Genomic DNA, 22,917 nt, shown 5'->3' with positions numbered 1-22,917 from the left:
CAGATCTGTGAGACTGTAAAGACAAATGGAGTTGATCCTGAAGTCTACAGACTCATGCTTTTCCCTTTTGCTGTAAGAGACAGAGCTAGAATATGGTTGGATTCACAACCCAAGGATAGCCTGGACTCCTGGGATAAGCTGGTCACTGCCTTCTTGGATAAATTCTTTCCTCCTCAAAAGCTGAGCAAGCTGAGAGTGGATGTTCAGACCTTCAAACAAAAAGATGGTGAATCCCTCTATGAAGCTTGGGAAAGATACAAGTAGCTGACCAAAAGGTGTCCATCTGACATGTTTTCAGAATGGACCATATTAGATATATTCTATTATGGTCTATCTGAATTTTCGAAAATGTCATTGGACCATTCTGCAGGTGGATCTATTCACCTAAAGAAAACGCCTGAAGAGGCTCAAGAACTCATTGACATGGTTGCAAATAACCAATTCATGTACACTTCTGAGAGGAATTCCGTGAATAATGGGACGCCTCAGAGGAAGGGAGTTCTTGAAATTGATGCTCTGAATGCCATATTGGCTCAGAACAAAGTGTTGACTCAGCAAGTCAACATGATTTCTCAGAGTCTGAATGGATGGCAAAATGCATCCAACAGTACTAAAGAGGCAGCTTCTGAAGAAGCTTATGATCCTGAGAACCCTGCAATGGCAGAGGTCAATTACATGGGTGAACCTTATGGAAACACCTATAATTCATCATGGAGAAATCATCCAAATTTCTCATGGAAGGATCAGCAAAAGCCTCAACAAGGCTTTAACAATGGTGGACGCAATAGGCTAAGCAATAGCAAGCCTTTTTCACCATCTTCTCAGCAACAGATAGAGAATTCTGAACAAAACACTTCTAATTTAGCCAATCTAGTCTCTGATCTGTCAAAGGCCACTTTCAATTTCATGAGTGAAACAAGATCCTCCATCAGAAATCTGGAGGCACAAGTGGGCCACCTGAGTAAGAAAGTCATTGAAACTCCTCCCAGTATTCTCCCAAGCAATACAGAAGAGAATCCAAAAGGAGAGTGCAAGGCCATTGATATAATCAATATGGCCGAATGCACAAGGGAGGAGGAGGACGAAAATCCTATTGAGGAAGACCTCCTGGGACGTCCTTCAAGCAAGAAGGAGTTTCCTATTAAGGATCCAAAGGAATCTGAGGCTCATATAGAGACCATAGAGATTCCATTAAATCTCCTTCTGCCATTCATGAGCTCTGAAGACTATTCTTCCTCCGAAGAGGATGAAGATGTGACTGGAGAGCAAGTTGCTCAATACTTAGGAGCTATCATGAAGCTAAATGCCAAGTTGTTTGGTAATGAGACTTGGGAAAGTGAACCTCCCTTGCTCATTAATGAACTAGATACCTGGATTCAGCAAATTTTACCTCAAAAGAGACAAGATCCTGGCAAGTTCTTAATACATTGTACATAGGCACCATGACCTTTGAAAAGGCTCTATGTGATCTAGGGTCAGGGATAAATCTTATGCCACTCTCTGTAATGGAGAAGCTGGGGATCATTGAGGTACAACCTGCCTTGTTCTCATTACAATTGGCAGACAAGTCATTGAAAGAAGCTTATGGAATAGTGGAGGACGTATTAGTAAAGGTTGAAGGCCTTTACATCCCTGCTGATTTCATAATCTTAGTCACTAGGAAGGAAGAGGATGAATGCATCATCCTTGGAAGACCTTTCGTAGCCACAGCAGGAGCTGTGATAGATGTCAACAGAGGTGAATTAGTCCTTCAATTGAATGGGGACTACCTTGTGTTTAAGGCACATGGTCATCCCTCTGTGACAAAAGAGAGTAAGCATGAAGAGCTTCACTCAGTTCAGAGTCAAGAAGAGCCCCCACAGTCAAACTCTAAGTTTGGTGTTGGGAGGCCACAACCAAACTCTAAGTTTGGTGTTAGGACCCCATATCCAAACTCTAAGTTTGGTGTTGAGACTATACAACATTGACCTGATCACCTTTGTGGCTCCATGAGAGCCACTGTCAAGCTATTGACATTAAAGAAGCGCTTGTTGGGAGGCAACCCAATTTTATTTATCTAATTTTTATTTTATTGTTATTTTGTGTTTTATTAGGTACATTATCATGAGGAGTCACGAAAAAAATATAAAAATTAAAAACAGGATAAAAACAGCAGAAGAAAAAAATCACACCCTGGAGGAAGCACAGACTGGCGTTCAACGCCAGTAAGAAGCATCTGGGTGGCGTTCAATGCTATAACAGAGCATGAAACTGGCGCTGAATGCCAGAAACAAGCAACATTCTGGCACTGAACGCCAGGAATGTGCCTAGAGGAAAAGCTAGCGCTGAACGCCAGTAACAAGCATGAAGCTGGCGTTCAACGCTAGAAACATGTTACATGTAGGCGTTGAACGCCCAGAATGTGCACCACTCGGCGTTTAAATGCCAGAATGGTGTGCAAAGGCATTTTACATGCCTATTTGGTGCAGGGATGGAATTCCTTGACACCTCAGGATCTGTGGACCCCACAGGATCCCCACCTACTATATTCCCACCTTACCTCCTAATCCTATTTTACTCTTCCCTATGTCACACTTCCCAAAAACCCTTCACCAATCACCTCAATCTCTCTTCCCAATCACCTATTCACCACTCACTTCCACCCACTCTTCCCCATAAACCCCACCTACCTTCAAAATTCAAAAATATTTTCCCACCCAATCCCACCCTAAATGGCCGAACCTACCATCTCCCCTCACTCTCCTCCATTTTCTTCTTCTTCTTCTTCTTCTCTTCTTTCTTCTCTTGCTCGAGGGCGAGCAATATTCTAAGTTTGGTGTGGTAAAAGCATAAGCTTTTTGTTTTTCCATTACCATCAATGGCACCTAAGGCCGGAGAATCCTCTAGAAAAGGAAAAGGGAAGACAAAAGCTTCCACCTCCGAGTCATGGGAGATGGAAAGATTCATCTCCAAGAGCCATCAAGACCACTTCTATGATGTTGTGGCAAAGAAGAAGGTGATCCCTGAGGTCCCTTTCAAGCTCAAGAAAAATGAGTACCCGGAGATCCGACATGAAATCCAAAGAAGAGGTTGGGATGTCCTAACCAACCCCATGCAACAAGTCAGAATCTTAATGGTTCAAGAGTTCTATGCCAATGCATGGATCACTAGGAACCATGATCAAAGTATGAACCCGAGTCCAAAGAATTATCTCACAATGGTTCGGGGGAAATACTTAGATTTTAGTCCGGAAAATGTGAGGTTGGCGTTTCACTTGCCCATGATGCAAGGAGATGAATGCCCCTACACTAGAAAGGTCAACTTTAATCAAAGGTTGGACCAAGTCCTAATGGACATATGTGTGGAAGGAGCTTAATGGAAAAGAGACTCCAAAGGCAAGCCAGTTTAACTAAGAAGACTGGACCTCAAGCCTGTGGCTAGAGGATGGTTGGAGTTCATTCAACGCTCCATCATTCCCACTAGCAACCGATCTGAAGTTACTGTGGATCGGGCCATCATGATTCATAGCATCATGATTGGAGAAGAAGTAGAAGTTCATGAGGTCATCTCCAATGATATCTACAAAATAGCCGACAAGCCCTCCACCATGGCAAGGCTAGCTTTTCCTCACCTTATTTGCCATCTATGTTACTCAGTTGGAGTTATCATAGAAGGAGACATCTCCATTGAAGAGGATAAGCCCATCACCAAGAAGAGGATGGAGCAAGCAAGAGAGACCCTTCACGGTTCTCAAGAGATGCATGAGGAAGCTCATCATCAAGAAATCCTTGAGATGCCTCAAGGGATGCACTTTCCTCCCAACAACTATTGGGAACAACTCAACACTTCCATAGAAGATTTGAGCCACAATGTGGAACAATTAAGGGTGGAACATCATGAGCACTCCATCATTCTCCATGAAATAAGAGAAGATCAAAGAGCAATGAGGGAGGAGCAACAAAGGCAAGGAAGTGACATAGAAGAGCTTAAGGACATTGTTGGTCCTTCAAGAAGAAGACGCCACTAAGGTGGATTCATTCCTTGTTCTTATTTCTTTCTGCTTTTCGGTTTTTATGTTGTATGTTTATCTATGTTTTGTGTCTCTACTTCATGATCATTAGTATGTAGTAACCAAGTCTTAAAGCTATGAATAAATCCATTAATCCTTCACCTCTCTTAAATGAAAAATGTTTTAATTCAAAAGAATAAGAAGTACATGAATTTTGAATTTATCCTTGAATTTAGTTTAATTATATTGATGTGGTGACAATACTTTTTGTTTTCTGAATGAATGCTTGAACAGTGCATATTTTTGATCTTGTTGTTTATGAATGTTAAAACTGTTGGCTCTTGAATGAATGATGAACAAAGAGAAATGTTATTGATGATCTGAAAAGTCATGAAATTGATTCTTGAAGCAAGAAAAAGTAGTGAAAAAGCAAAAAGCTTGCGAAAAAAAAATAATTGGCGAAAAAAATAATAGAAAAAGAAAAAGCAAGCAGAAAAAGCCAATAGCCCTTAAAACCAAAAGGCAAGGGTAAAAAAAGAAAAGGGGATCCAAGGCTTTGAGCATCAATGGATAGGAGGGTCCAAGGAAATAAAATCCAGGCCTAAGCGGCTAAATCAAGCTGTCCCTAACCATGTGCTTGTGGCATGCAGGTCTAAGTGAAAGGCTTGAGACTGAGTGGTTAAAGTCGTGATCCAAAGCAAAGGAGTGTGCTTAAGAGCTCTGGACACCACTAATTGGGGACTCTAGCAAAGCTGAGTCACAATCTGAAAAGGTTCACCCAGTTATGTGTCCGTGGCATTTATGTATCCGGTGGTAATACTGGAAAACAAAATGCTTAGGGCCACGGCCAAGACTCATAAGTAGCTGTGTTCAAGAATCAACATACTTAACTAGGAAAGTCAAATAACACTATCCGAAATTCTAAGTTCCTAGAGAAGCCAATCATTCTAAACTTCAAAGAAAAAAGTGAGATGCCAAAACTGTTCAGAAGCAAAAAGCTACAAGTCTCGCTCATCTAATTAGAATTAATATTCATTGATATTTTGAAATTTATAGTATATTCTGTTCTTTTTGTCCTAATTGATTTTCAGTTGCTTGGGGACAAGCAACAATTTAAGTTTGGTGTTGTGATGAGCGGATAATTTATACGCTTTTTGGCATTGTTTTTAGGTAGTTTTTAGTAAGTTCAAGCTACTTTTAGGGATGTTTTCATTAGTTTTTATGTTAAATTCACATTTCTGGACTTTACTATGAGTTTGTGTGTTTTTCTATGATTTCAGGTAATTTCTGACTGAAATTGAGGGATTTGAGCAAAACTCTGAAAAAGGCTGACAAAAGGAATGCTGATGCTGTTGGAATCTGACCTCCCTGCACTCAAAATAAATTTTCTGGAGATACAGAAATCTAATTGGCGCGCTCTCAACGGCGTTGGAAAGTAGACATCCAGAGCTTTCCAGAAATATATAATAGTCTATACTTTATTTGGAAATTGATGACGTAACTTGGCGTTGAACTCCAAGTACATGCTGCTGTCTGGAGTTAAACGCCAGAAACACGTCATGATCCGGAGTTGAACGCCCAAAACACGCTATAACGTAGAGTTCAACTCCAAGAAAAGCCTCAGCTTGTGGATAGATCAAGCTCAGCCCAAGCATACACCAAGTGGGCCCCGGAAGTGGATTTATGCATCAATTACTTACTCATGTAAACCCTAGTAGCTAGTTAAGTATAAATAAGACTTTTTACTAATGTATTAGTCGTCTTTTGACCACGTTTCATCTTTGGTCTCAGTTTTGTTTTATTCTTCATCTTAAGAGGCTATTGATCATGTTTCAGGGGGCTGGCCTCTCGGCCACGCCTGACCCTTTCACTTATGTATTTTCAACAGTGGAGTTTCTGCACACCATAGATTAAGGGTGTGGAGCTCTGCTGTACCTCAAGTTTCAATACAATTATTATTACTTTCTATTCAATTCTCTTTTATTCTTTTTCCAAGATATACCTTGCACAATACTTTGATGAATGTGATGATCCGTGACACTCATCATCATTCTCACCTATGAACGCGCGTGATTGACAACCACTTCCGTTCTACTCTAGGCCGGGCGTATATCTCTTAGATTCCCCAACAGAATCTTTGTGGTATAAGCTAGATAGATGGCAGCATTCATGGGGATCCGGAAAGTCTAACCTTGTCTGTGGTATTCCGAATAGGATCCCGGGAATCCGGAAAGTCTAACCTTGTCTGTGGTATTCCGAGTAGGATTCCGGTATTGAATGACTGTGACGAGCTTCAAACTCCTGAAGGCTGGGCGTGATGACAAATGCAAAAGAATCAATGGATTCTACTCTAACTTGATTGAGAACCGACAGATGATTAGCCGTGCTGTGACAGAGCATTTGGACCATTTTCACTGAGAGGATGGGAAGTAGCTATCAACAAAGGTGATGCCTCCAAACGATTAGCCGTGCAGTGACAGCGCATAGGACCATTTTCCCGAGAGGATTGAAAGTAGCCATTGATGATGGTGATGCCCTACATACAGCTTGCCATGGAAAGGAGTAAGAAGGATTGGATGAATGTAATAAGAAAGTAGATATTCGAAAGGATTCTAGCATCTCCACACGCCTATCTGAAATTCCCACTATTGATTTACATAAGTATTTCTATCCTATTTTATTTTCTGCTTATTTATTATTTTCGAAATCATCATAAATCAATTAATCTGCCTAACTGAGATTTACAAGGTGACCATAGCTTGCTTCATACCAACAATCTCTGTGGGATCGACCCTTACTCACGTAAGGTATTACTTGGATGACCCAGTACACTTGCTGGTTAAGTTGAACGGAGTTGTGAACTTCTCTAACAGTGCCTGGAACTCTTTTATCACAATTTCGTCCACCACTAACTCAGCACTTTCTTCACAACCTCGCACAACTAACCAGCAAGTGCACTGGGTCATCCAAGTAATAAACCTTACGTGAGTAAAGGTCGATCCCACAGAGATTGTTGGTATGAAGCAAGCTATGGTCATCTTGTAAATCTCAGTCAGGTGGATAATAAATGGGTATGGAGTTTTCGAATAATAATAATAAATAAACTGAAAATAAAGATAGAAATACTTATGTAAATCATTGGTGGGAATTTCAGATAGGCGTATGAAGATGCTGTGCTCCTTTTGAATCTCTACTTTTCTACTGCCTTCATCCAATCCTTCTTACTCCTTTCCATGGCAAGCTATATGTAGGGCATCACCGTTGTCAATGGCTACATCCCATCCTCTAAGTGAAAAAGGTCCAAATGCTCTGTCACAGCACGGCTAATCATCTGTCGATTCTCAATCATGTCGGAATAGAATCCCTTGATTCTTTTGCGTTTGTCATCACGCCCAACAATCTCGAGTTTAAAGCTCGTCACAGTCATTCAATCCCGGAATCCTACTCGGAATACCACAGACAAGGTTTAGACTTTCCGGATTCTCATGGATGCCGCCATCAATTCTAGCTTATACCACGAAGACTCTGATCTCACGGAATGGAATCCTCGGTTGTTAGGCGAGAGCAATCATGCATCGTGCATCAGGAATCCAAGAGATACACACTCTAGCTTTCGCTTGTAGAACGAAAGTGGTTGTCAGGCATACGTTCATAGGGACGGATGATGATGAGTGTCACGGATCATCACATCCATCAGATTAAAGTACGAGTAGTATCCTAGAACAGAAATAAGATTGAATTTGAATAAAAGATAGTAGTAATTGCATTAAAACTCGAGGTACAGCAGAGCTCCACACCTTTAATCTATGGTGTGTAGAAACTCCACTGTTGAAAATACATAAGTGATGAAGGTTCAGGCATGGCCGAATGGCCAGCCCCCCAAAATGTGATCAATAGTCTCCTCAAATGAATAATGGAATAAAACTGAGACCAAAGATGTAACGTGGTCAAAAGGATGACTAATACAATAGTAAAATGTCCTATTTATACTAGACTAGCTACTAGGGTTTACAGAAGTAAGTAATTGATGCAGAAATCCACTTCCAGGGCCCACTTGGTGTGTGCTTGGGCTGAGCTTGAACTTTACACGTGCAGAGGCTTCTTTTGGAGTTGAACGCGAAGTTGTAACGTGTTTTTGGCGTTCAACTCTGGCTCGTGACGTGTTTCTAGCGTTTGACTCCAGAATGCTGCATAGAACTGGCGTTGAGCGCCAGTTTGCGTCATCTAATCCCGAATAAAGTATGAACTATTATATATTGCTGGAAAGCTCTGGATGTCTACTTTCCAATGCCGTTGAGAGCGCGCCATTTGGAGTTCTGTAGCTCTAGAAAAATCCATTTTGAGTGTAAGGAGGTCAGAATCCAACAACATCAGCAGTCCTTTATTAGCCTTTTAACAGAGTTTTGCTCAGGTCCCTCAATTTCAGCTAGAAAATACCTGAAATCATAGAAAAGCACACAAACTCATAGTAAAGTCTAGAAATGTGAATTTAGCATAAAAACTAATGAAAACATCCCTAAAAATAGCTAGATTATACTAAAAACTATATAAAAACAATGCCAAAATGAGTATAAATTATCCGCTCATCACAACACCAAACTTAAATTGTTGCTTGTCCCTAAGCAACTGAAAATCAAAGAGGATAAAAAGAAGAGAATATACTATAAATCCCAAAATATCAATGAATATTAGTTCTAATTAGATGAGCGGGACTTGTAGCTTTTTATTTCTGAACAGTTTTGGCATCTCACTTTTTCCTTTGAAGTTTTAGAATGATTGGCATCTATAGGAACTTAGAATTTCAGATAGTGTTATTGATTCTCCTAATTAAGATGTTGATTCTTGAACACAGCTACTTTTATGAGTCTTGGCCATGGCCCTAAGCACTTTGTTTTCCAATATTACCACCAGATATATAAATGCCACAGACACATAGCTGGGTGAACCTTTTCAAATTCTAATTCGGCTTTGCTAAAGTCCCCAGTTAGAGGTGTCCAGAGTTCTTAAGCACACTCTTTTAGCTTTGGATCACGACTTTAACCACTCATTCTCAAGTTTTTTCACTTGGACCTGCATGCCACAAGCACATGGTTAGGGACAGCTTGTATTAGCCACTTAGGCCTGGATTTTATTTCCTTGGGCCCTCCTATCCATTGATGCTCAAAGCCTTGGATCTTTTTTACCCTTGCCTTTTGGTTTTAAGGGCTATTGGCTTTTTCTGCTTGCTTTTTCTTTTTTTTCGCCATTTTTTCGCAAGCTTTTGCTTTTTTACTGCTTTTTCTTGCTTCAAGAATCAATTTTCATGATTTTTCAGATTGTCAATAACATTCTCTTTGTTCATCATTCTTTCAAGAGCCAAAAATTTTAACATTCATATACAACAAGATCAAAAATATGCACTGTTCAAGCATTCATTCAGAAAACAAAAAGTATTGTCACCACATCAATATAATTAAACTAAATTCAAGGATAATTTCAAAATTCATGTACTTCTTGTTCTTTTGAATTAGAAACATTTTTCATTTAAGAGAGATGAAGGATTTATGGAATTATTCATAGCATTAAGACATAGTTACTCAATACTAATGATCATGAGGTAGAGACACAAAACATAAACACACACATAGCATAAAAACTGAAAAAATAGAAAAAATAAGAACAAGGAATGAGTCCACCTTAGTGATGGTGGTGCTTTCTTCTTGAAGAACCAATGATGTCCTTGAGTTCTTCTATGTCTCTTCCTTGCCTTTGTTGCTCCTCCCTCATTGCTCTTTGTTCTTCTCTAATTTCATGGAGAATGATGGAGTGCTCTTGATGTTCCACCCTTAATTGATCCATATTTTAACTCAAGTCTTCTAGAGAGGTGTTGAGTTATTCCCAATAGTTGTTGGGAGGAAAGTGCATCCCTTGAGGCATTTCCGGGATTTCTTGGTGATGAGCTTCCTCATGCGTCTCTTGGGTTCCATGAGTGGGCTCTCTTGTTTGCTCCATCCTTTTCTTAGTGATGGGCTTGTCCTCCTCAATGGGGATGTCTCCTTCTATGATAACTCTGGCTGAGTAACATAGATGGCAAATAAGATGAGGAAAAGCTAGCCTTGCCAAGGTAGAGGACTTTTCGGCTATTTTGTAGAATTCAAGGGAGATGACTTCATGAACTTCTACTTCCTCTCCAATCATGATGCTATGAATCATGATGGCCCGATCCACAGTAACTTCAGATCGGTTGCTAGTGGGGATGATGGAGCGTTGGATGAACTCCAACCATCCTCTAGCCACAGGCTTGGGGTCCAGTCTTCTTAATTGAACCGGCTTGCCTTTGGAGTCTCTTTTCCATTGAGCTCCTTCCACACATATGTCCATAAGGACTTGGTCCAACCTTTGATTAAAGTTGACCATTCTAGTATTGGGGCATGCATTTTCTTGCACTGTAGAGAAGTTGAACGCCAACCTCACATTTTTCGGACTAAAATCTATGTATTTCCCCCGAACCATTGTAAGATAATTCTTCAGATTCGGGTTCATACTTTGGTCATCGTTCCTAGTGATCCATGCATTGGCATAGAACTCTTGAACCATTAAGATTCCAACTTGTTGAATGGGGTTGGAACTTCCCAACCTCTTCTTTGGATCTCATGTCAGATCTCCGGATACTCATGTTTCTTGAGCTTGAAATGGACCTCAGGGATCACCTTCTTCTTGGCTACAACATCATAGAAGTGGTCTTGATGGGCTTTGGAGATGAATCTCTCCATCTCCCATGACTCGGAGGTGGAAGCTTTTGTCCTCCCTTTCCTTTTTCTAGAGGTTTCTCCGGTGTTAGGTGCCATAGGTGGTTATGGAAAAATAAAAAGCTATGCTTTTACCACACCAAACTTAGAATATTGCTCGCCCTCGAGCAAAAGAAGAAAGAAAATAAGAAGAGGAAGAGAAAATATGGAGGAGAGTGGGGGGGAGGTGTATTCGGCCAAGGTGTAGGAGAGGGGGTTGGGTTGTGTGAAAAATGAAGAAGGATGGAGGGGTTTATATAGTGAGGGGAGAGGGGGTAGGTTCGGCTATTTAGGGTGGGTTTGGGTGGGAAAGAAATTTTGAATTTTGAAGGAATGTGGGGTTTATGGGAAAGAGTGGATGGATGTGAGTGGTGAAGGGGGGTAATTGGAAAGAGAAATTGAGGTGATTGGTAAAGGGTTTTTGGGGAAGAGTGTTTATGGGGAAGAGATTTTATGGGGAAGAGAGGATGAATGTGAAGAAGAGGAGAGAAGGTGAGTTAAGGTAGGTGGGGATCCTGTGGGGTCCACAAATCCTGTGGGGTCCACAGATCCTGTGGGATCCACAGATCCTGAGGTGTCAGGGATTTACATCCCTGCACCAATTAGGCATGTAAAACGCCTTTGCATACAATTCTGGCATTTAAATGCCGAAGTGATGCTTATGTTGGGCGTTCAACGCCCAATTGCAGCATGTTTCTGGCGTTGAACGCTAGTTCCATGCTTGTTTCTGGCGTTCAGCGCCAGCTCTCCTCAAGGTATGTTCTTGGCATTCAAACGCCAGGATGCTGCCTTTTTCTGGTGTTCAACACCAGATCCATGCTCTGTTCTGGCGTTGAACGCCAGCCAGATGCTCCTTACTGGCGTTTGAACGCCAGTAAGTCCTTCCTCCAGGGTGTGATTTTTCTTCTGCTATTTTTAATTCTGTTTTTAATTTTAGTATTTTTTTCGAGACTCCACATGATCATGAACCTAATAAAACATTAAAGAACAACAAAAGAAAAATAAAATTAGATAAATAAAAATTGGGTTGCCTCCCAATAAGCGCTTTTTTAATGTCACTAGCTTGACAGTGGGCTCTCATGGAGCCTCACACGTGATCAGGTCAATGTTGTAGACTCCTAACACCAAACTTAGAGTTTGGATGTGGGGATTCAACACCAAATTTAGACTTTGGCTATGGCCTCTCAACACCAAACTTAGAGTTTGATTATGGGGGCTTTGTTTGACTCTGTACTGAGAGAAGCTTTTCATGCTTACTCTCCATTGTTAAAGAAGAAGATCCTTGAGCCTTAAACAAAAGGTAGTCCCCATTCAATTGAAGGACTAATTCTCCTCTGTTAACATCTATCACAGCTCCTGCTGTGGCTAGGAAAGGTCTTCCAAGGATGATGCATTTATCCTCCTCCTTCCTAGTGTCTAAGATTATGAAATCAGCAGGGATGTAAAGGCCTTCAACCTTTACCAACACATCCTCTACCAATCCATAAGCTTGTCTTACTGACTTGTCTGCCATTTGTAATGAAAATATGGCAGGCTGTACTTCAATGATCCCCAGCTTCTCCATTACAGAGAGTGACATAAGATTTATGCCTGACCTCAGGTCACACAAAGCTTTTTCAAAGATCATGGTGCCTATGGTGCAGGGTATTACGAATTTACCAGGATCTTGTTTCTTTTGAGGTAAAGTTTGGTGAACCCATGTATCTAGTTCACCATTGAGCAAGGGAGGTTCACCTTCCCAAGTCTCATTACCAAACAACTTGGCATTCAGCTTCATGATAGCTCCTAGATATTGAGCAACTTGCTCTCTAGTTACATATTCATCCTCTTTAGAGGAAGAATAGTCTTCAGAGCTCATGAATGGCAGAAGGAGGTTTAATGGAATCTCTATGGTCTCTTTATGAGCCTCAGCTTTCCTTTAGGTCCTCAATAGGGGACTCCTTCTTGCCTGAGAGACATCCCATGAGGTCTTCCTCATTGGGATTCACGTCCTCTCCTTCCTCCCTAGGTTCGGCCATTTTGATTAAGTCAATGGCCTTGCACTCTCTTTTTGGATTTTCTTCAGTATTGCTTGGGAGAGTACTAGGAGGAATTTCAGTTACTTTCTTACTCAGCTGGCCCACTTGTGCCTCCAAATTTCTGATGGAGGACCTTGTCTCACTCATGAAACTTAAAGTGGCCTTAGACAGATCAGAGACTAAATTTGCTAAGTTAGAGGTACTCTGCTCAGAATTCTCTGTCTGTTGTTGAGAAGATGATGGATAAGGCTTGATATTGCTGAGCTTATTTCTTCCACCATTATTAAAGCCTTGTTGGGGCTTTTGTTGATTCTTCCATGAGAAATTTGGATGAATTCTCCATGATGAATTATAGGTGTTTCCATAAGGCTCACCCATGTAATTTACCTCTGCCATTGCAGGATTCTCAGGATCATAAGCTTCTACTTCAGAAGATGTCTCTTTAGTACTGTTGGATGCATTTTGCCATCCATTCAGACTTTGAGAAATCATGTTGATTTGCTGAGTCAACATTTTGTTCTGAGCCAATATGGCATTCAGAGCATCAATTTCAAGAACTCCCTTCCTTTGTGGCGTCCCATTATTCACAGAATTCCTCTCAGAAGTGTACATGAACTGGTTATTTGCAACCATGTCAATAAGTTCTTGAGTTTCTGTAGGCGTTTTCTTTAGGTGAATGGATCCACCTATAGAATGGTCTAGTGACATCTTAGAGAACTCAGATAGACCATAATAGAATATATCTATCATGGTGCTTTCTGAAAACATGTCAGAAGGACATCTTTTGGTCATCTGCTTGTATCTTTCCCAAGCTTCATAGAGGGATCCACCATCTTTTTGTTTGAAGGTCTGAATATCCACTCTAAGCTTGCTCAGCTTTTGAGGAGGAAAGAACTTAGCCAAGAAGGCCGTGACCAGCTTATCTCAGGAGTTCAGGCTATCTTTAGGTTGAGAGTCTAACCATGCTCTAGCTTTGTCTCTTATAGCAAAAGGGAAAATCATGAGCCTGTAGACTTCAGGATCTACTCCATTAGTCTTAACAGTCTCACAGATCTGCAAGAACTCAGTCAAGAACTGGAAGGGATCTTCTGATGGAAGTCCATGAAACTTGCAGTTCTGTTGCATTAGAGCAACTAATTGAGGTTTCAGGTCAAAATTGTTTACTCCAATGGCAGGAATTGAGATGCTTCTTCCATCAAACCTGGACGTAGGTGCAGTATAATCACCAAGCATCCTTTTTGCATTATTGTTGTTGGGTTCGGCTGCCATCTCCTTTTCTTGTTCAAAAATTTTAGCAAGGTTGTCTCTGGATTGTTGTAATTTAGCTTCTCTTAGTTTTCTCTTCAGAGTCCTTTCAGGTTCTGGATCAGCTTCAACAAAAATGCATTTTTCCTTGTTCTTGCTCATATGAGAAAGAAGAGAACAGAAAAGGAAGAGGAATCCTCTATGTCACAGTATAGAGATTCCTTTATGTTAGTAGAAGAAGAAGGGAATAAAGAAAGGAGAATCCAAACACAAGGGTGAGGATAGGGGCAGAGATTTGAGATGAAGAGAAGTGTTAGTAAATGAATAAATAAATAGAATAAGATGAGAGACAGAAGTTTTCAAAAATAATTTTGAAAATGAGTTAATGATTTTTGAAAATTAAGATAAGAAATAAAATTAAAATTAAAATTTAAAACAATTAATTAATTAAAAAGAACTTTTGAAAAAGAGGGAGGTATTTTCGAAAATTAGAGAGAGAAAAGTTGTTAGGTGGTTTTGAAAAAGATATGAAATAAACAAAAAGTCAAATAGTTAGTTGAAAAAGATTTGAAAGTCAATTTTGAAAAGATAAGAAGATAAGAAGATATTTTGAAATCAAATTTTTGAAAAAAAAGATAAAATTTTGAAAAAGATATGATAAAAAGATATGATTAAAAAGATATGGTTGGAAAAGATTTAATTTTTAAAATTAAAATTAATTATTTGACTAACAAGAAACTAAAAGATATGATTCTAGAATTTAAAGATTGAACCTTTCTTAACAAGAAAGTAACAAACTTCAAATTTTTGAATCAATCATATTAATTGTTAGCATAATTTTCGAAAATAAAGATAAAACTAAGAAAAAGATATTTGAAAAATATTTTAAAGGATTTTCGTAAATTAATAAGAAAAAATGAAAAAGATTTAATTTTTGAAAAAGTTTTGAAAAGATAAGATTTTTAAAATTTGAAATTTTGACTTGACTTACAAGAAACAATTAATTTAAAATTTTTTTTGACTAAGTCAACCCAAATTTTCGAAATTTTGAGAGAAAAAAGGGAAAAGATATATTTTTTATTTTTGAATTTTTTAATTATGAGAGAGAAAAACATAAAAAATGACTCACAACATGAAAATTATGAATCAAATCACATGATGCATGCAAAAACACTATGAATGTCAAGATGAACACCAAGAACACTTTAAAGATCATGATGAACATCAAGAACATATTTTTGAAAAATTTTTGATGCAAAGAAAACATGCAAGACACCAAACTTAGAAATTTGTAATGCTTAGACACCATGAATGCAAAAATGCACATGAAAAACATCAAAAGATACAAAACAAGAAAACATCAAGATCAAACAAGAAGATTTACCAAGAACAACTTGAAGATCATGAAGAACACATGCATGGATTTTCAAAAAATGCATAAATTTTTAGAAAAATGCAATTGACACCAAACTTAAAAGTTGACTCAAGACTCAAACAATAAACACAAAATATCTTTTATTTTTATGATTTTATTATTTTTTGTATTTTATTTTATATTTTTTCGAAAAACATATAGGAAAAAGAAAATAAGAAATTCAGAATTTTTTTTAAGAAGAATTCCAGGAATCTTTCAATGTTAGCCTAAAGTTCCGATCCAAGGGTTGGACATGGCTTAATAACCAGCCAGCTTTAGGATATAAATCAGACATACAACAGCTGATATTCCAATTAACTTGCCTCTATGCTGATGGTTGGAAGCCTCAATTCAAAAGAATTTTGGATATGGCTTTACAGCCAGCTAGGCTTCAACATGTTACCTTGAAACTCTAGAATTCATTCTTTAAAAATTTATAAAATTTTCGAAAACAAAAGGAAAAATTTTTGAAAATTTTTTCGAGAATAAAACAAAAGGAAAATTACCTAATCTGAGCAACAAGATGAACCGTTAGTTGTCCAAACTCGAACAATCCCCGGCAACGGCACCAAAAACTTGGTGCACGAAATTGTGATCTCTTATAATGGCATTCAACTTGGTGTGCACATTTACTAACTCAGCACTTTCTTCACAATCTCGCACAACTAACCAGCAAGTGCACTGGGTCGTCCAAGTAATAAACCTTTACGTGAGTAAGGGTCGATCCCACGGAGATTGTTCGTATGAAGCAAGCTATGGTCATCTTGTAAATCTCAATCAGGCGGATAATAAATGGGTATGGAGTTTTCGAATAATAATAACAAATAAACTGAAAATAAAGATAGAAATACTTATGTAAATCATTAGTTGGAATTTTAGATAGGCGTATGAAGATGCTGTGCTCCTTCTGAATCTCTCCTTTCCTACTGCCTTCATCCAATCCTTCTTACTCCTTTCCATGGCAAGCTGTATGTAGCGCATCACCGTTGTCAATGGCTACATCCCATCCTCCTAGTGAAAAAGGTCCAAATGCTCTGTCACGGCACGACTAATCATCTGTCGGTTCTCGATCATGTCGGAAGAGAATCCCTTGATTCTTTTGTGTTTGTCATCACGCCCAACAATCGCGAGTTTAAAGCTCGTCACGGTCATTCAATCCCGAAATCCTACTCGGAATACCACAGACAAGGTTTAGACTTTCTGGATTCTTATGAATGCCGCCATCAATTCTATCTTATACCACGAAGACTCTGATCTCACGGAATGGAAGGCTCGGTTGTCAGGCGAGAGCAACCATGCGTCGTGCATCAGGAATCCAAGAGATACACACTCTAGCTTTCGCTTGTAGAACGGAAGTGGTTGTCAGGCACGCGTTCATAGGGACGGATGATGATGAGTGTCACGGATCATCACATCCATCAGATTAAAGTACGAGTATTATCTTAGAACAGAAATAAGATTGAATTTGAATAAAAGATAGTAGTAATTACATCAAAACCCGAGGTACAACAGAGCTCCACACCCTTAATCTATGGTGTGTAGAAACTCTACCGTTGAAAATACATAAGTGATAAATGTTCAGGCATGGCCAAATGGCCAGCCCCCCAAAACGCGATCAATAGTCTCCTCAGATGAATAATGGAATAAAACCGAGACCAAAGATGTAACGTGGTCAAAAGACGTCTAATACAATAGTAAAATGTCCTTTTTATACTAGACTAGCTACTAGGGTTTACCAAAGTAAGTAATTGATGCAGAAATCCACTTCCAAGGCCCACTTGGTGTGTGCTTGGGCTGAGCTTGAACTTTACACACGCAGAGGCTTCTTTTGGAGTTAAATGCCAAGTTGTAATGTGTTTTTGGCGTTCAACTCTGGTTCGTGACGTGTTTCTGGCGTTTGACTCCAGAATGCAGCGTAGAACTGGCGTTGAGCGCCAGTTTGCGTCATCTAATCCCGAATAAAGTATGAACTATTATATATTTCTGGAAAGCTCTGAATGTCTACTATTTAACGCCATTGAGATCGTCCATTTGAAGTTCTGTAGCTCCAGAAAATCCATTTCAAGTGCAGGGAGGTCAGAATCCAATAACATCAGCAGTCCTTTATTAGCCTTTTATCAGAGTTTTGCTCAGGTCCCTCAATTTCAGCCAGAAAATACCTGAAATCACAGAAAAACACACAAACTCATAGTAAAGTCCAGAAATGTGAATTTAGCATAAAAACTAATGAAAAAATCCCTAAAAATAGCTAGATTATACTAAAAACAATCTAAAAATAATGCCAAAAAGCGTATAAATTATCCGCTCACCACCTCCTCTCTAGGCACGCATCTACGGATTATTTTGTCTGCACACCTTTTAAAGAGATATGGTTCATTATATAAGTAGTACATTGCATCAAAAACTAATTTTTTCGTTTGCTGTCTGCTGTACTTTTTGGGTATGAATCTCACAGCTTTATAGTTTGCAATGTCTGCGAACCATGGTGCTTCCTGAATAGCAAACAATTGCTCATCCAGAAAGGTTTTAGAGATCTCAGTAGGAAGGAGGGACGCTTCTGCTACTGGCTCTTTCCGGGACAGATGATCTGTTACTTGGTTCTCTGTCCCTATACTGCACCAATGGCATGGTCACTGGCATCACACATTAGTTCGAATGGTAATGTCCAGTCTGGTACAGAAATAACTGGTGCTATGACCAGCTTAGCCTTCAGAGTCTCAAACACCTGCAGACACTATGTGTCAAAGACAAATGGCGTGTCAGCAGCTAACAGATTACTTAGAGGTTTTGCAATTTTTGAAAAATCCTTTACAAACCTCCTATAGAATCCTGCATGCCCCAGAAAGCTTCTGATTGCCTTAACATTGGCAGGTGGTGGTAATTTTTCAATTACCTCTACCTTATCTTGATCCACCTCTATTCCTTTGTTCGAAATTTTGTGCCCAAGGACAATTCCTTCAGTCACCCTAAAGTGACATTTCTCCTAGTTTAAAACCAGGTTGGTCTCTTGGCATCTTTTCAGAACAAGTGCTAGATGGTCAAGACAGGAGCTGAATGATTCTCCAAATACTGAGAAGTCATCCATGAATACTTCCAGAAAATTTTCTACCATATCAGAGAAGATGGAGAGCATGCACCTCTGAAAGATTGCAGGTGCATTGCACAGACCAAAAGGCATCCTTCTGTAGGCAAATACTCCAGATGGGCATGTGAATGCTGTTTTTTCTTGGTCCTGTGGATCTACTGCAATTTGGTTGTAACCTGGATAGCCATCCAAAAAGCAGTAGTAATCATGACCTGAAGTCTCTCTAGCATTTGTTCTATGAATCGTAAAGGAAAATGATCATCTCTGGTGGCTGTATTGAGCCTTCTGTAGTCAATACACATGCACCACCCTGTAACTATTCTTGTAGGAACCAGTTCATTCTTTTTATTATGAACCACTATCATGCCTCCCTTCTTGGGGACAACTTGGACAGGGCTCACCCATGGGCTATTAGAAATAGGATAAATAATCCCAGCCTCTAGTAATTTAGTGAGCTCTTTCTGCACCACCTCCTTCATGTCTAGATTCAGCCACCTTTGTGGTTGAACCACTGGCTTGGAATCATCCTCCAAGAGGATCTTGTGCATGCATCTGGCTGGGCTAATGCCCTTAAGATCACTTATGGACCTGAATTAGTGCTTTCTCTTCCTGTGGCTCTAAAGTAGAGCTTATGATCACCAGAAAGATGTCATCTTCTCCCAGAAATGCATATTTCAGGGATGGTGGTAGTGGTTTGAGCTTGGGTTTAGGAGGCTTCTCCTCTTCCGGGGAAGTTTTCAGAGGTTCTTCTGTTTTCTCTGGTTCCTTCAAATCAGGCTGAACATCTTTAAAGATGTCCTTTAGCTCTGATTCGAGACTCTCAGTCATATTGACTTCCTCCACCAGGGAGTCAATAATATCAACCCTCATCCAGTCTTTTGATGTGTTTGGATGCTGCATAGCTTCAACAGCATTCAGCCTAAACTCATCTTCATTGACTCTCAGGGTCACCTCCCCTTTTGGATGTCAATGAGGGTTCGTCTAGTTGCTAGGAAAGGTCTTCCTAGAATGAGAGTTGCACTCTTGTGCTCTTCCATCTCTAGCACTACAAAGTCAGTGGGAAAGGCAAATGGCCTAACTGTGACAATCATGTCCTCAATTATGCTTGATGGATATTTAATGGAGCCATCAGCAAGTTGGAGACATATTCGGGTTGGTTTGACTTCTTCGGTCAAGCCAAGCTTTCTAATAGTGGATGCAGGTATTAGGTTGATACTTGCCCCAAGATCACATAGAGCTGTCTTGGTACAGGTACCTTCTAATGTGCATGGAATCATAAAACTTCCAAGATCTTTAAGCATCTCTGGTAAGCTCTATAAAATGACTGCAATGCATTCTTCAGTGAGGAAGACTTTTTCAGTTTCCCTCCAATCCTTCTTATGACCTAAGATCTCTTTCATGAACTTAGCATAAGAGGGTATTTGCTCACGTGCCTCTGCAAACGGGATCTTTATTTCAAGAGTCCTGAGATAGTTTGCAAAGTGGGCAAATTGTTTATCCTGTTCCGCTTGGGTGAGTTTCTGAGGATAAGGCATCTTGGCTTTGCATTCTTCAACCTTACTTGCTGCAGGTTTATTTCCTACAGAAGTGGTTGGAGAAGCCTGCTTAAAGGGGTTGTTATCAGCACTTGCAGGTGTCTGATCCCTTACTGGCATTGGAACGCCAGGGTTGGCAGCTGCATTGGCATTTAACGCCAGATTACTACCCTTTTCTAGCGTTTGAACGCCAGAATTGGCACCAGAATGGGTGTTTAACGCCAACTTCTGACCCTTTTCTGGCGTTTGAACACCATAATCGTTCCTCTCCAGGCTCTTATTGTCCTCAGAGGGATTTTGGGTAGTGGATTGATCATCCTCTGTCAGATGTTCCTTTCTTTACTTTCTGCTTCTTTGAGTTGAGACATTCAATGTCTTTCCACTTCTTAAATGAACAGCTTAGCACTCTTTCATTATTTGTTTAGATAACTACTGTCTTGTCTGATCCAATTGTGCTTCCATATTCTTGTTAGCATTTTTAGTATCTTGTAACATTTCTTTGAATTCTGCTAACTATTTTGTTAGAAGAAGTATTTGCTGATTGAGTTCAGTAACTTGTTCTGGAGGACTATGTTCAGTGGATACTACTTTAGCCTCTTCTTTCATAGAGGACTCATTACTTAAGTACAGATGCTGATTTCTAGCAACTGTATCTATGAGCTCTTGAGCCTCTTCAATTGTCTTTCTCATGTGTATAGATCCACCAGCTGAGTGGTCTAGAGATATCTGGGCCTTTTCTGTAAGCCCATAGTAGAAGAAGTCTGACTGCACCCATTCTGAAAACATTTCAGAGGGGTATTTCCTTAGCATCTCTCTGTACCTCTCCCAATCATCATAAAGAGATTCATTACCCTCTTGTTTAAAGCCTTGGATGTCCAACCTTAACTGTGTCATCCTTTTTGGAGGGAAATATTGATTCAGGAATTTGTCTGACAATTGTTTCCATGTTCTTATGCTAGCTTTAGGTTGGTTGTTTAACCACCTCTTAGTTTGATCTTTTACAGCAAATGAAAACAGTAACAATCTGTAGACATCCTAAGCTACTTCCTTATCACGTACTGTGTCAGCAATTTATAGGAATTATGCCAGAAACTCAGTAGGTTCTTCCTGTGGAAGACCGAAATACTGGTAATTTTACTGCACCATGATAATGAGCTGAGGATTTAACGCAAAACTACTAGCTCTGATGGAGGGTATACAGATACTACTTCCATATGAAGCAGTAGTGGGGTTAGCATATGACCCCAGAGTCCTTCTGGACTGTTCATTTTCACTTAGGTCCATGATAGAGAAAGGGAGATGATGTAGATTGTAAATAAAAATTTTATTCTTTTATTTATTTATTTTTTGAATACCAAAAATTAAAAGGAAAATAAAATAAAATAAATGAAAAAATAAATATAAGCTCAAAAAATTAGAAAAATAAATAAAAGAAAATTGAAATATAAAATAATTAATTAATTAAAAAGATTTGAAAAATTTTAGATATGATTTTCGAAAATTGAGGAGAGAGAAAGTGGTTAGGAAGTTTTGAAAAAGATATGTCTTAAAATTAAAGATACTTGTAAGAAAATAAAATAAAATAAAATAAAAGATTTGAAAAAGGTATGATTTTAAAATTTGAGATTAGAAAAGATAAGTAAGATTTTCAAAAAAGATATGATTTTTGAAAAAGATTTGAATTTTGAAATTTTAAAACTAAGATAAGATAAAATAACAATTTTAAAATAAAAATCTGAATTTTTAAAGGTAAATTTCGAAAATCCAATAAAAATAAAGAGAAAAATATTTTTGAATTTAATGAGGAAAGAGAAAAACACACAAAAGACACAGGACTTAAAATATTTTAGATCTCATGCTCCTTGTTTTCAAAAATTTGGAGGAAAAACACCAAGGAACACCAAACTTGAAAATTTAAGGATCAAAACACAAAGAAGACTCAAGAACACTTTGAAAACTCACAAGAACAATAAGAACAAAATTCAAAGACTGAAGAACATAAAAAGAACACCAAACTTAAGATTTTTAGAAAACTGAAATTAAATTTTTGAAAATTAAAGAAAAATAACAAGAGAACACCAAACTTAAAAGTTTGACACAAAATTTAATCAAAGAAAAATTATTTTTGAAAAAGTTTTGAAAGGAAGATACCAAAAAGTAAAAAATTACTGTAATCAATAAATATTGGAACTCAAAGAAGCACCAAGTTACCAAGAACATAAACACAACACTATAGCCAATTGAGTTAGAAATTTAATGTGTTTTTGAAAAGGTATTTGATATTTTTTTAATACTGATAATCTGAAAATGCACAAGAAAATTAAGGAAAGACACAAAACAGGATATATTAAAGATCAAACAAGAAAAATAAATAAGAACAACTTGAAGGTCAAGAGAGAACAATGAACACAAATTCAAAAATATGAAGAACAAATAAGAACATGCAATTGACACCAAACTTAAAACATGAAATAAAACTCAAAGAAAAATTAAGAATTAATAAAGAAAATAAAATTTTTGAAAAAGAAAATAAAAGACTCAAATTTGATGACTCTATACCAAAAAAATATAAATTATTCCTAATCTAAGCAACAAGATGAACCGTCAATTGTCCAAACTCAAACAATCCCCGGCAACGGCACCAAAAACTTGGTGCACGAAATTGTGATTCACACTTTTCACAACTCCGCACAACTAACCAGCAAGTGCACTGGGTCGTCCAAGTAATACCTTACGTGAGTAAGGGTCGATCCCACAGAGATTGCCGGCCTAAAGCAAGCTATGGTTATCTTATTATTCTTAGTCAGGATATCAATAACAATTCTTAGTTTTTTTTGTAAAAAGTGAAAGAACATGAAATAAATG

General features: G+C 38.7%; 1 non-coding gene across 1 annotated transcript; it reads left to right on the top strand.

Annotated features, from left to right (window-relative positions):
- Positions 1-13,539: 13,539 nt before the first annotated feature.
- Positions 13,540-13,643, top strand: LOC112804930 (small nucleolar RNA R71). Its single transcript, XR_003203545.1, has one exon. It is a non-coding gene; the product is annotated as a small nucleolar RNA R71 (small nucleolar RNA).
- Positions 13,644-22,917: the final 9,274 nt, after the last annotated feature.

Source organism: Arachis hypogaea, chromosome 5 (assembly GCF_003086295.3).
Source record: "Arachis hypogaea cultivar Tifrunner chromosome 5, arahy.Tifrunner.gnm2.J5K5, whole genome shotgun sequence".
NCBI classification, from domain to species: domain Eukaryota; kingdom Viridiplantae; phylum Streptophyta; class Magnoliopsida; order Fabales; family Fabaceae; genus Arachis; species Arachis hypogaea.
Note: the sequence above shows the minus strand (reverse complement) of the source record. Positions and strands in the feature narration are given on the sequence as shown.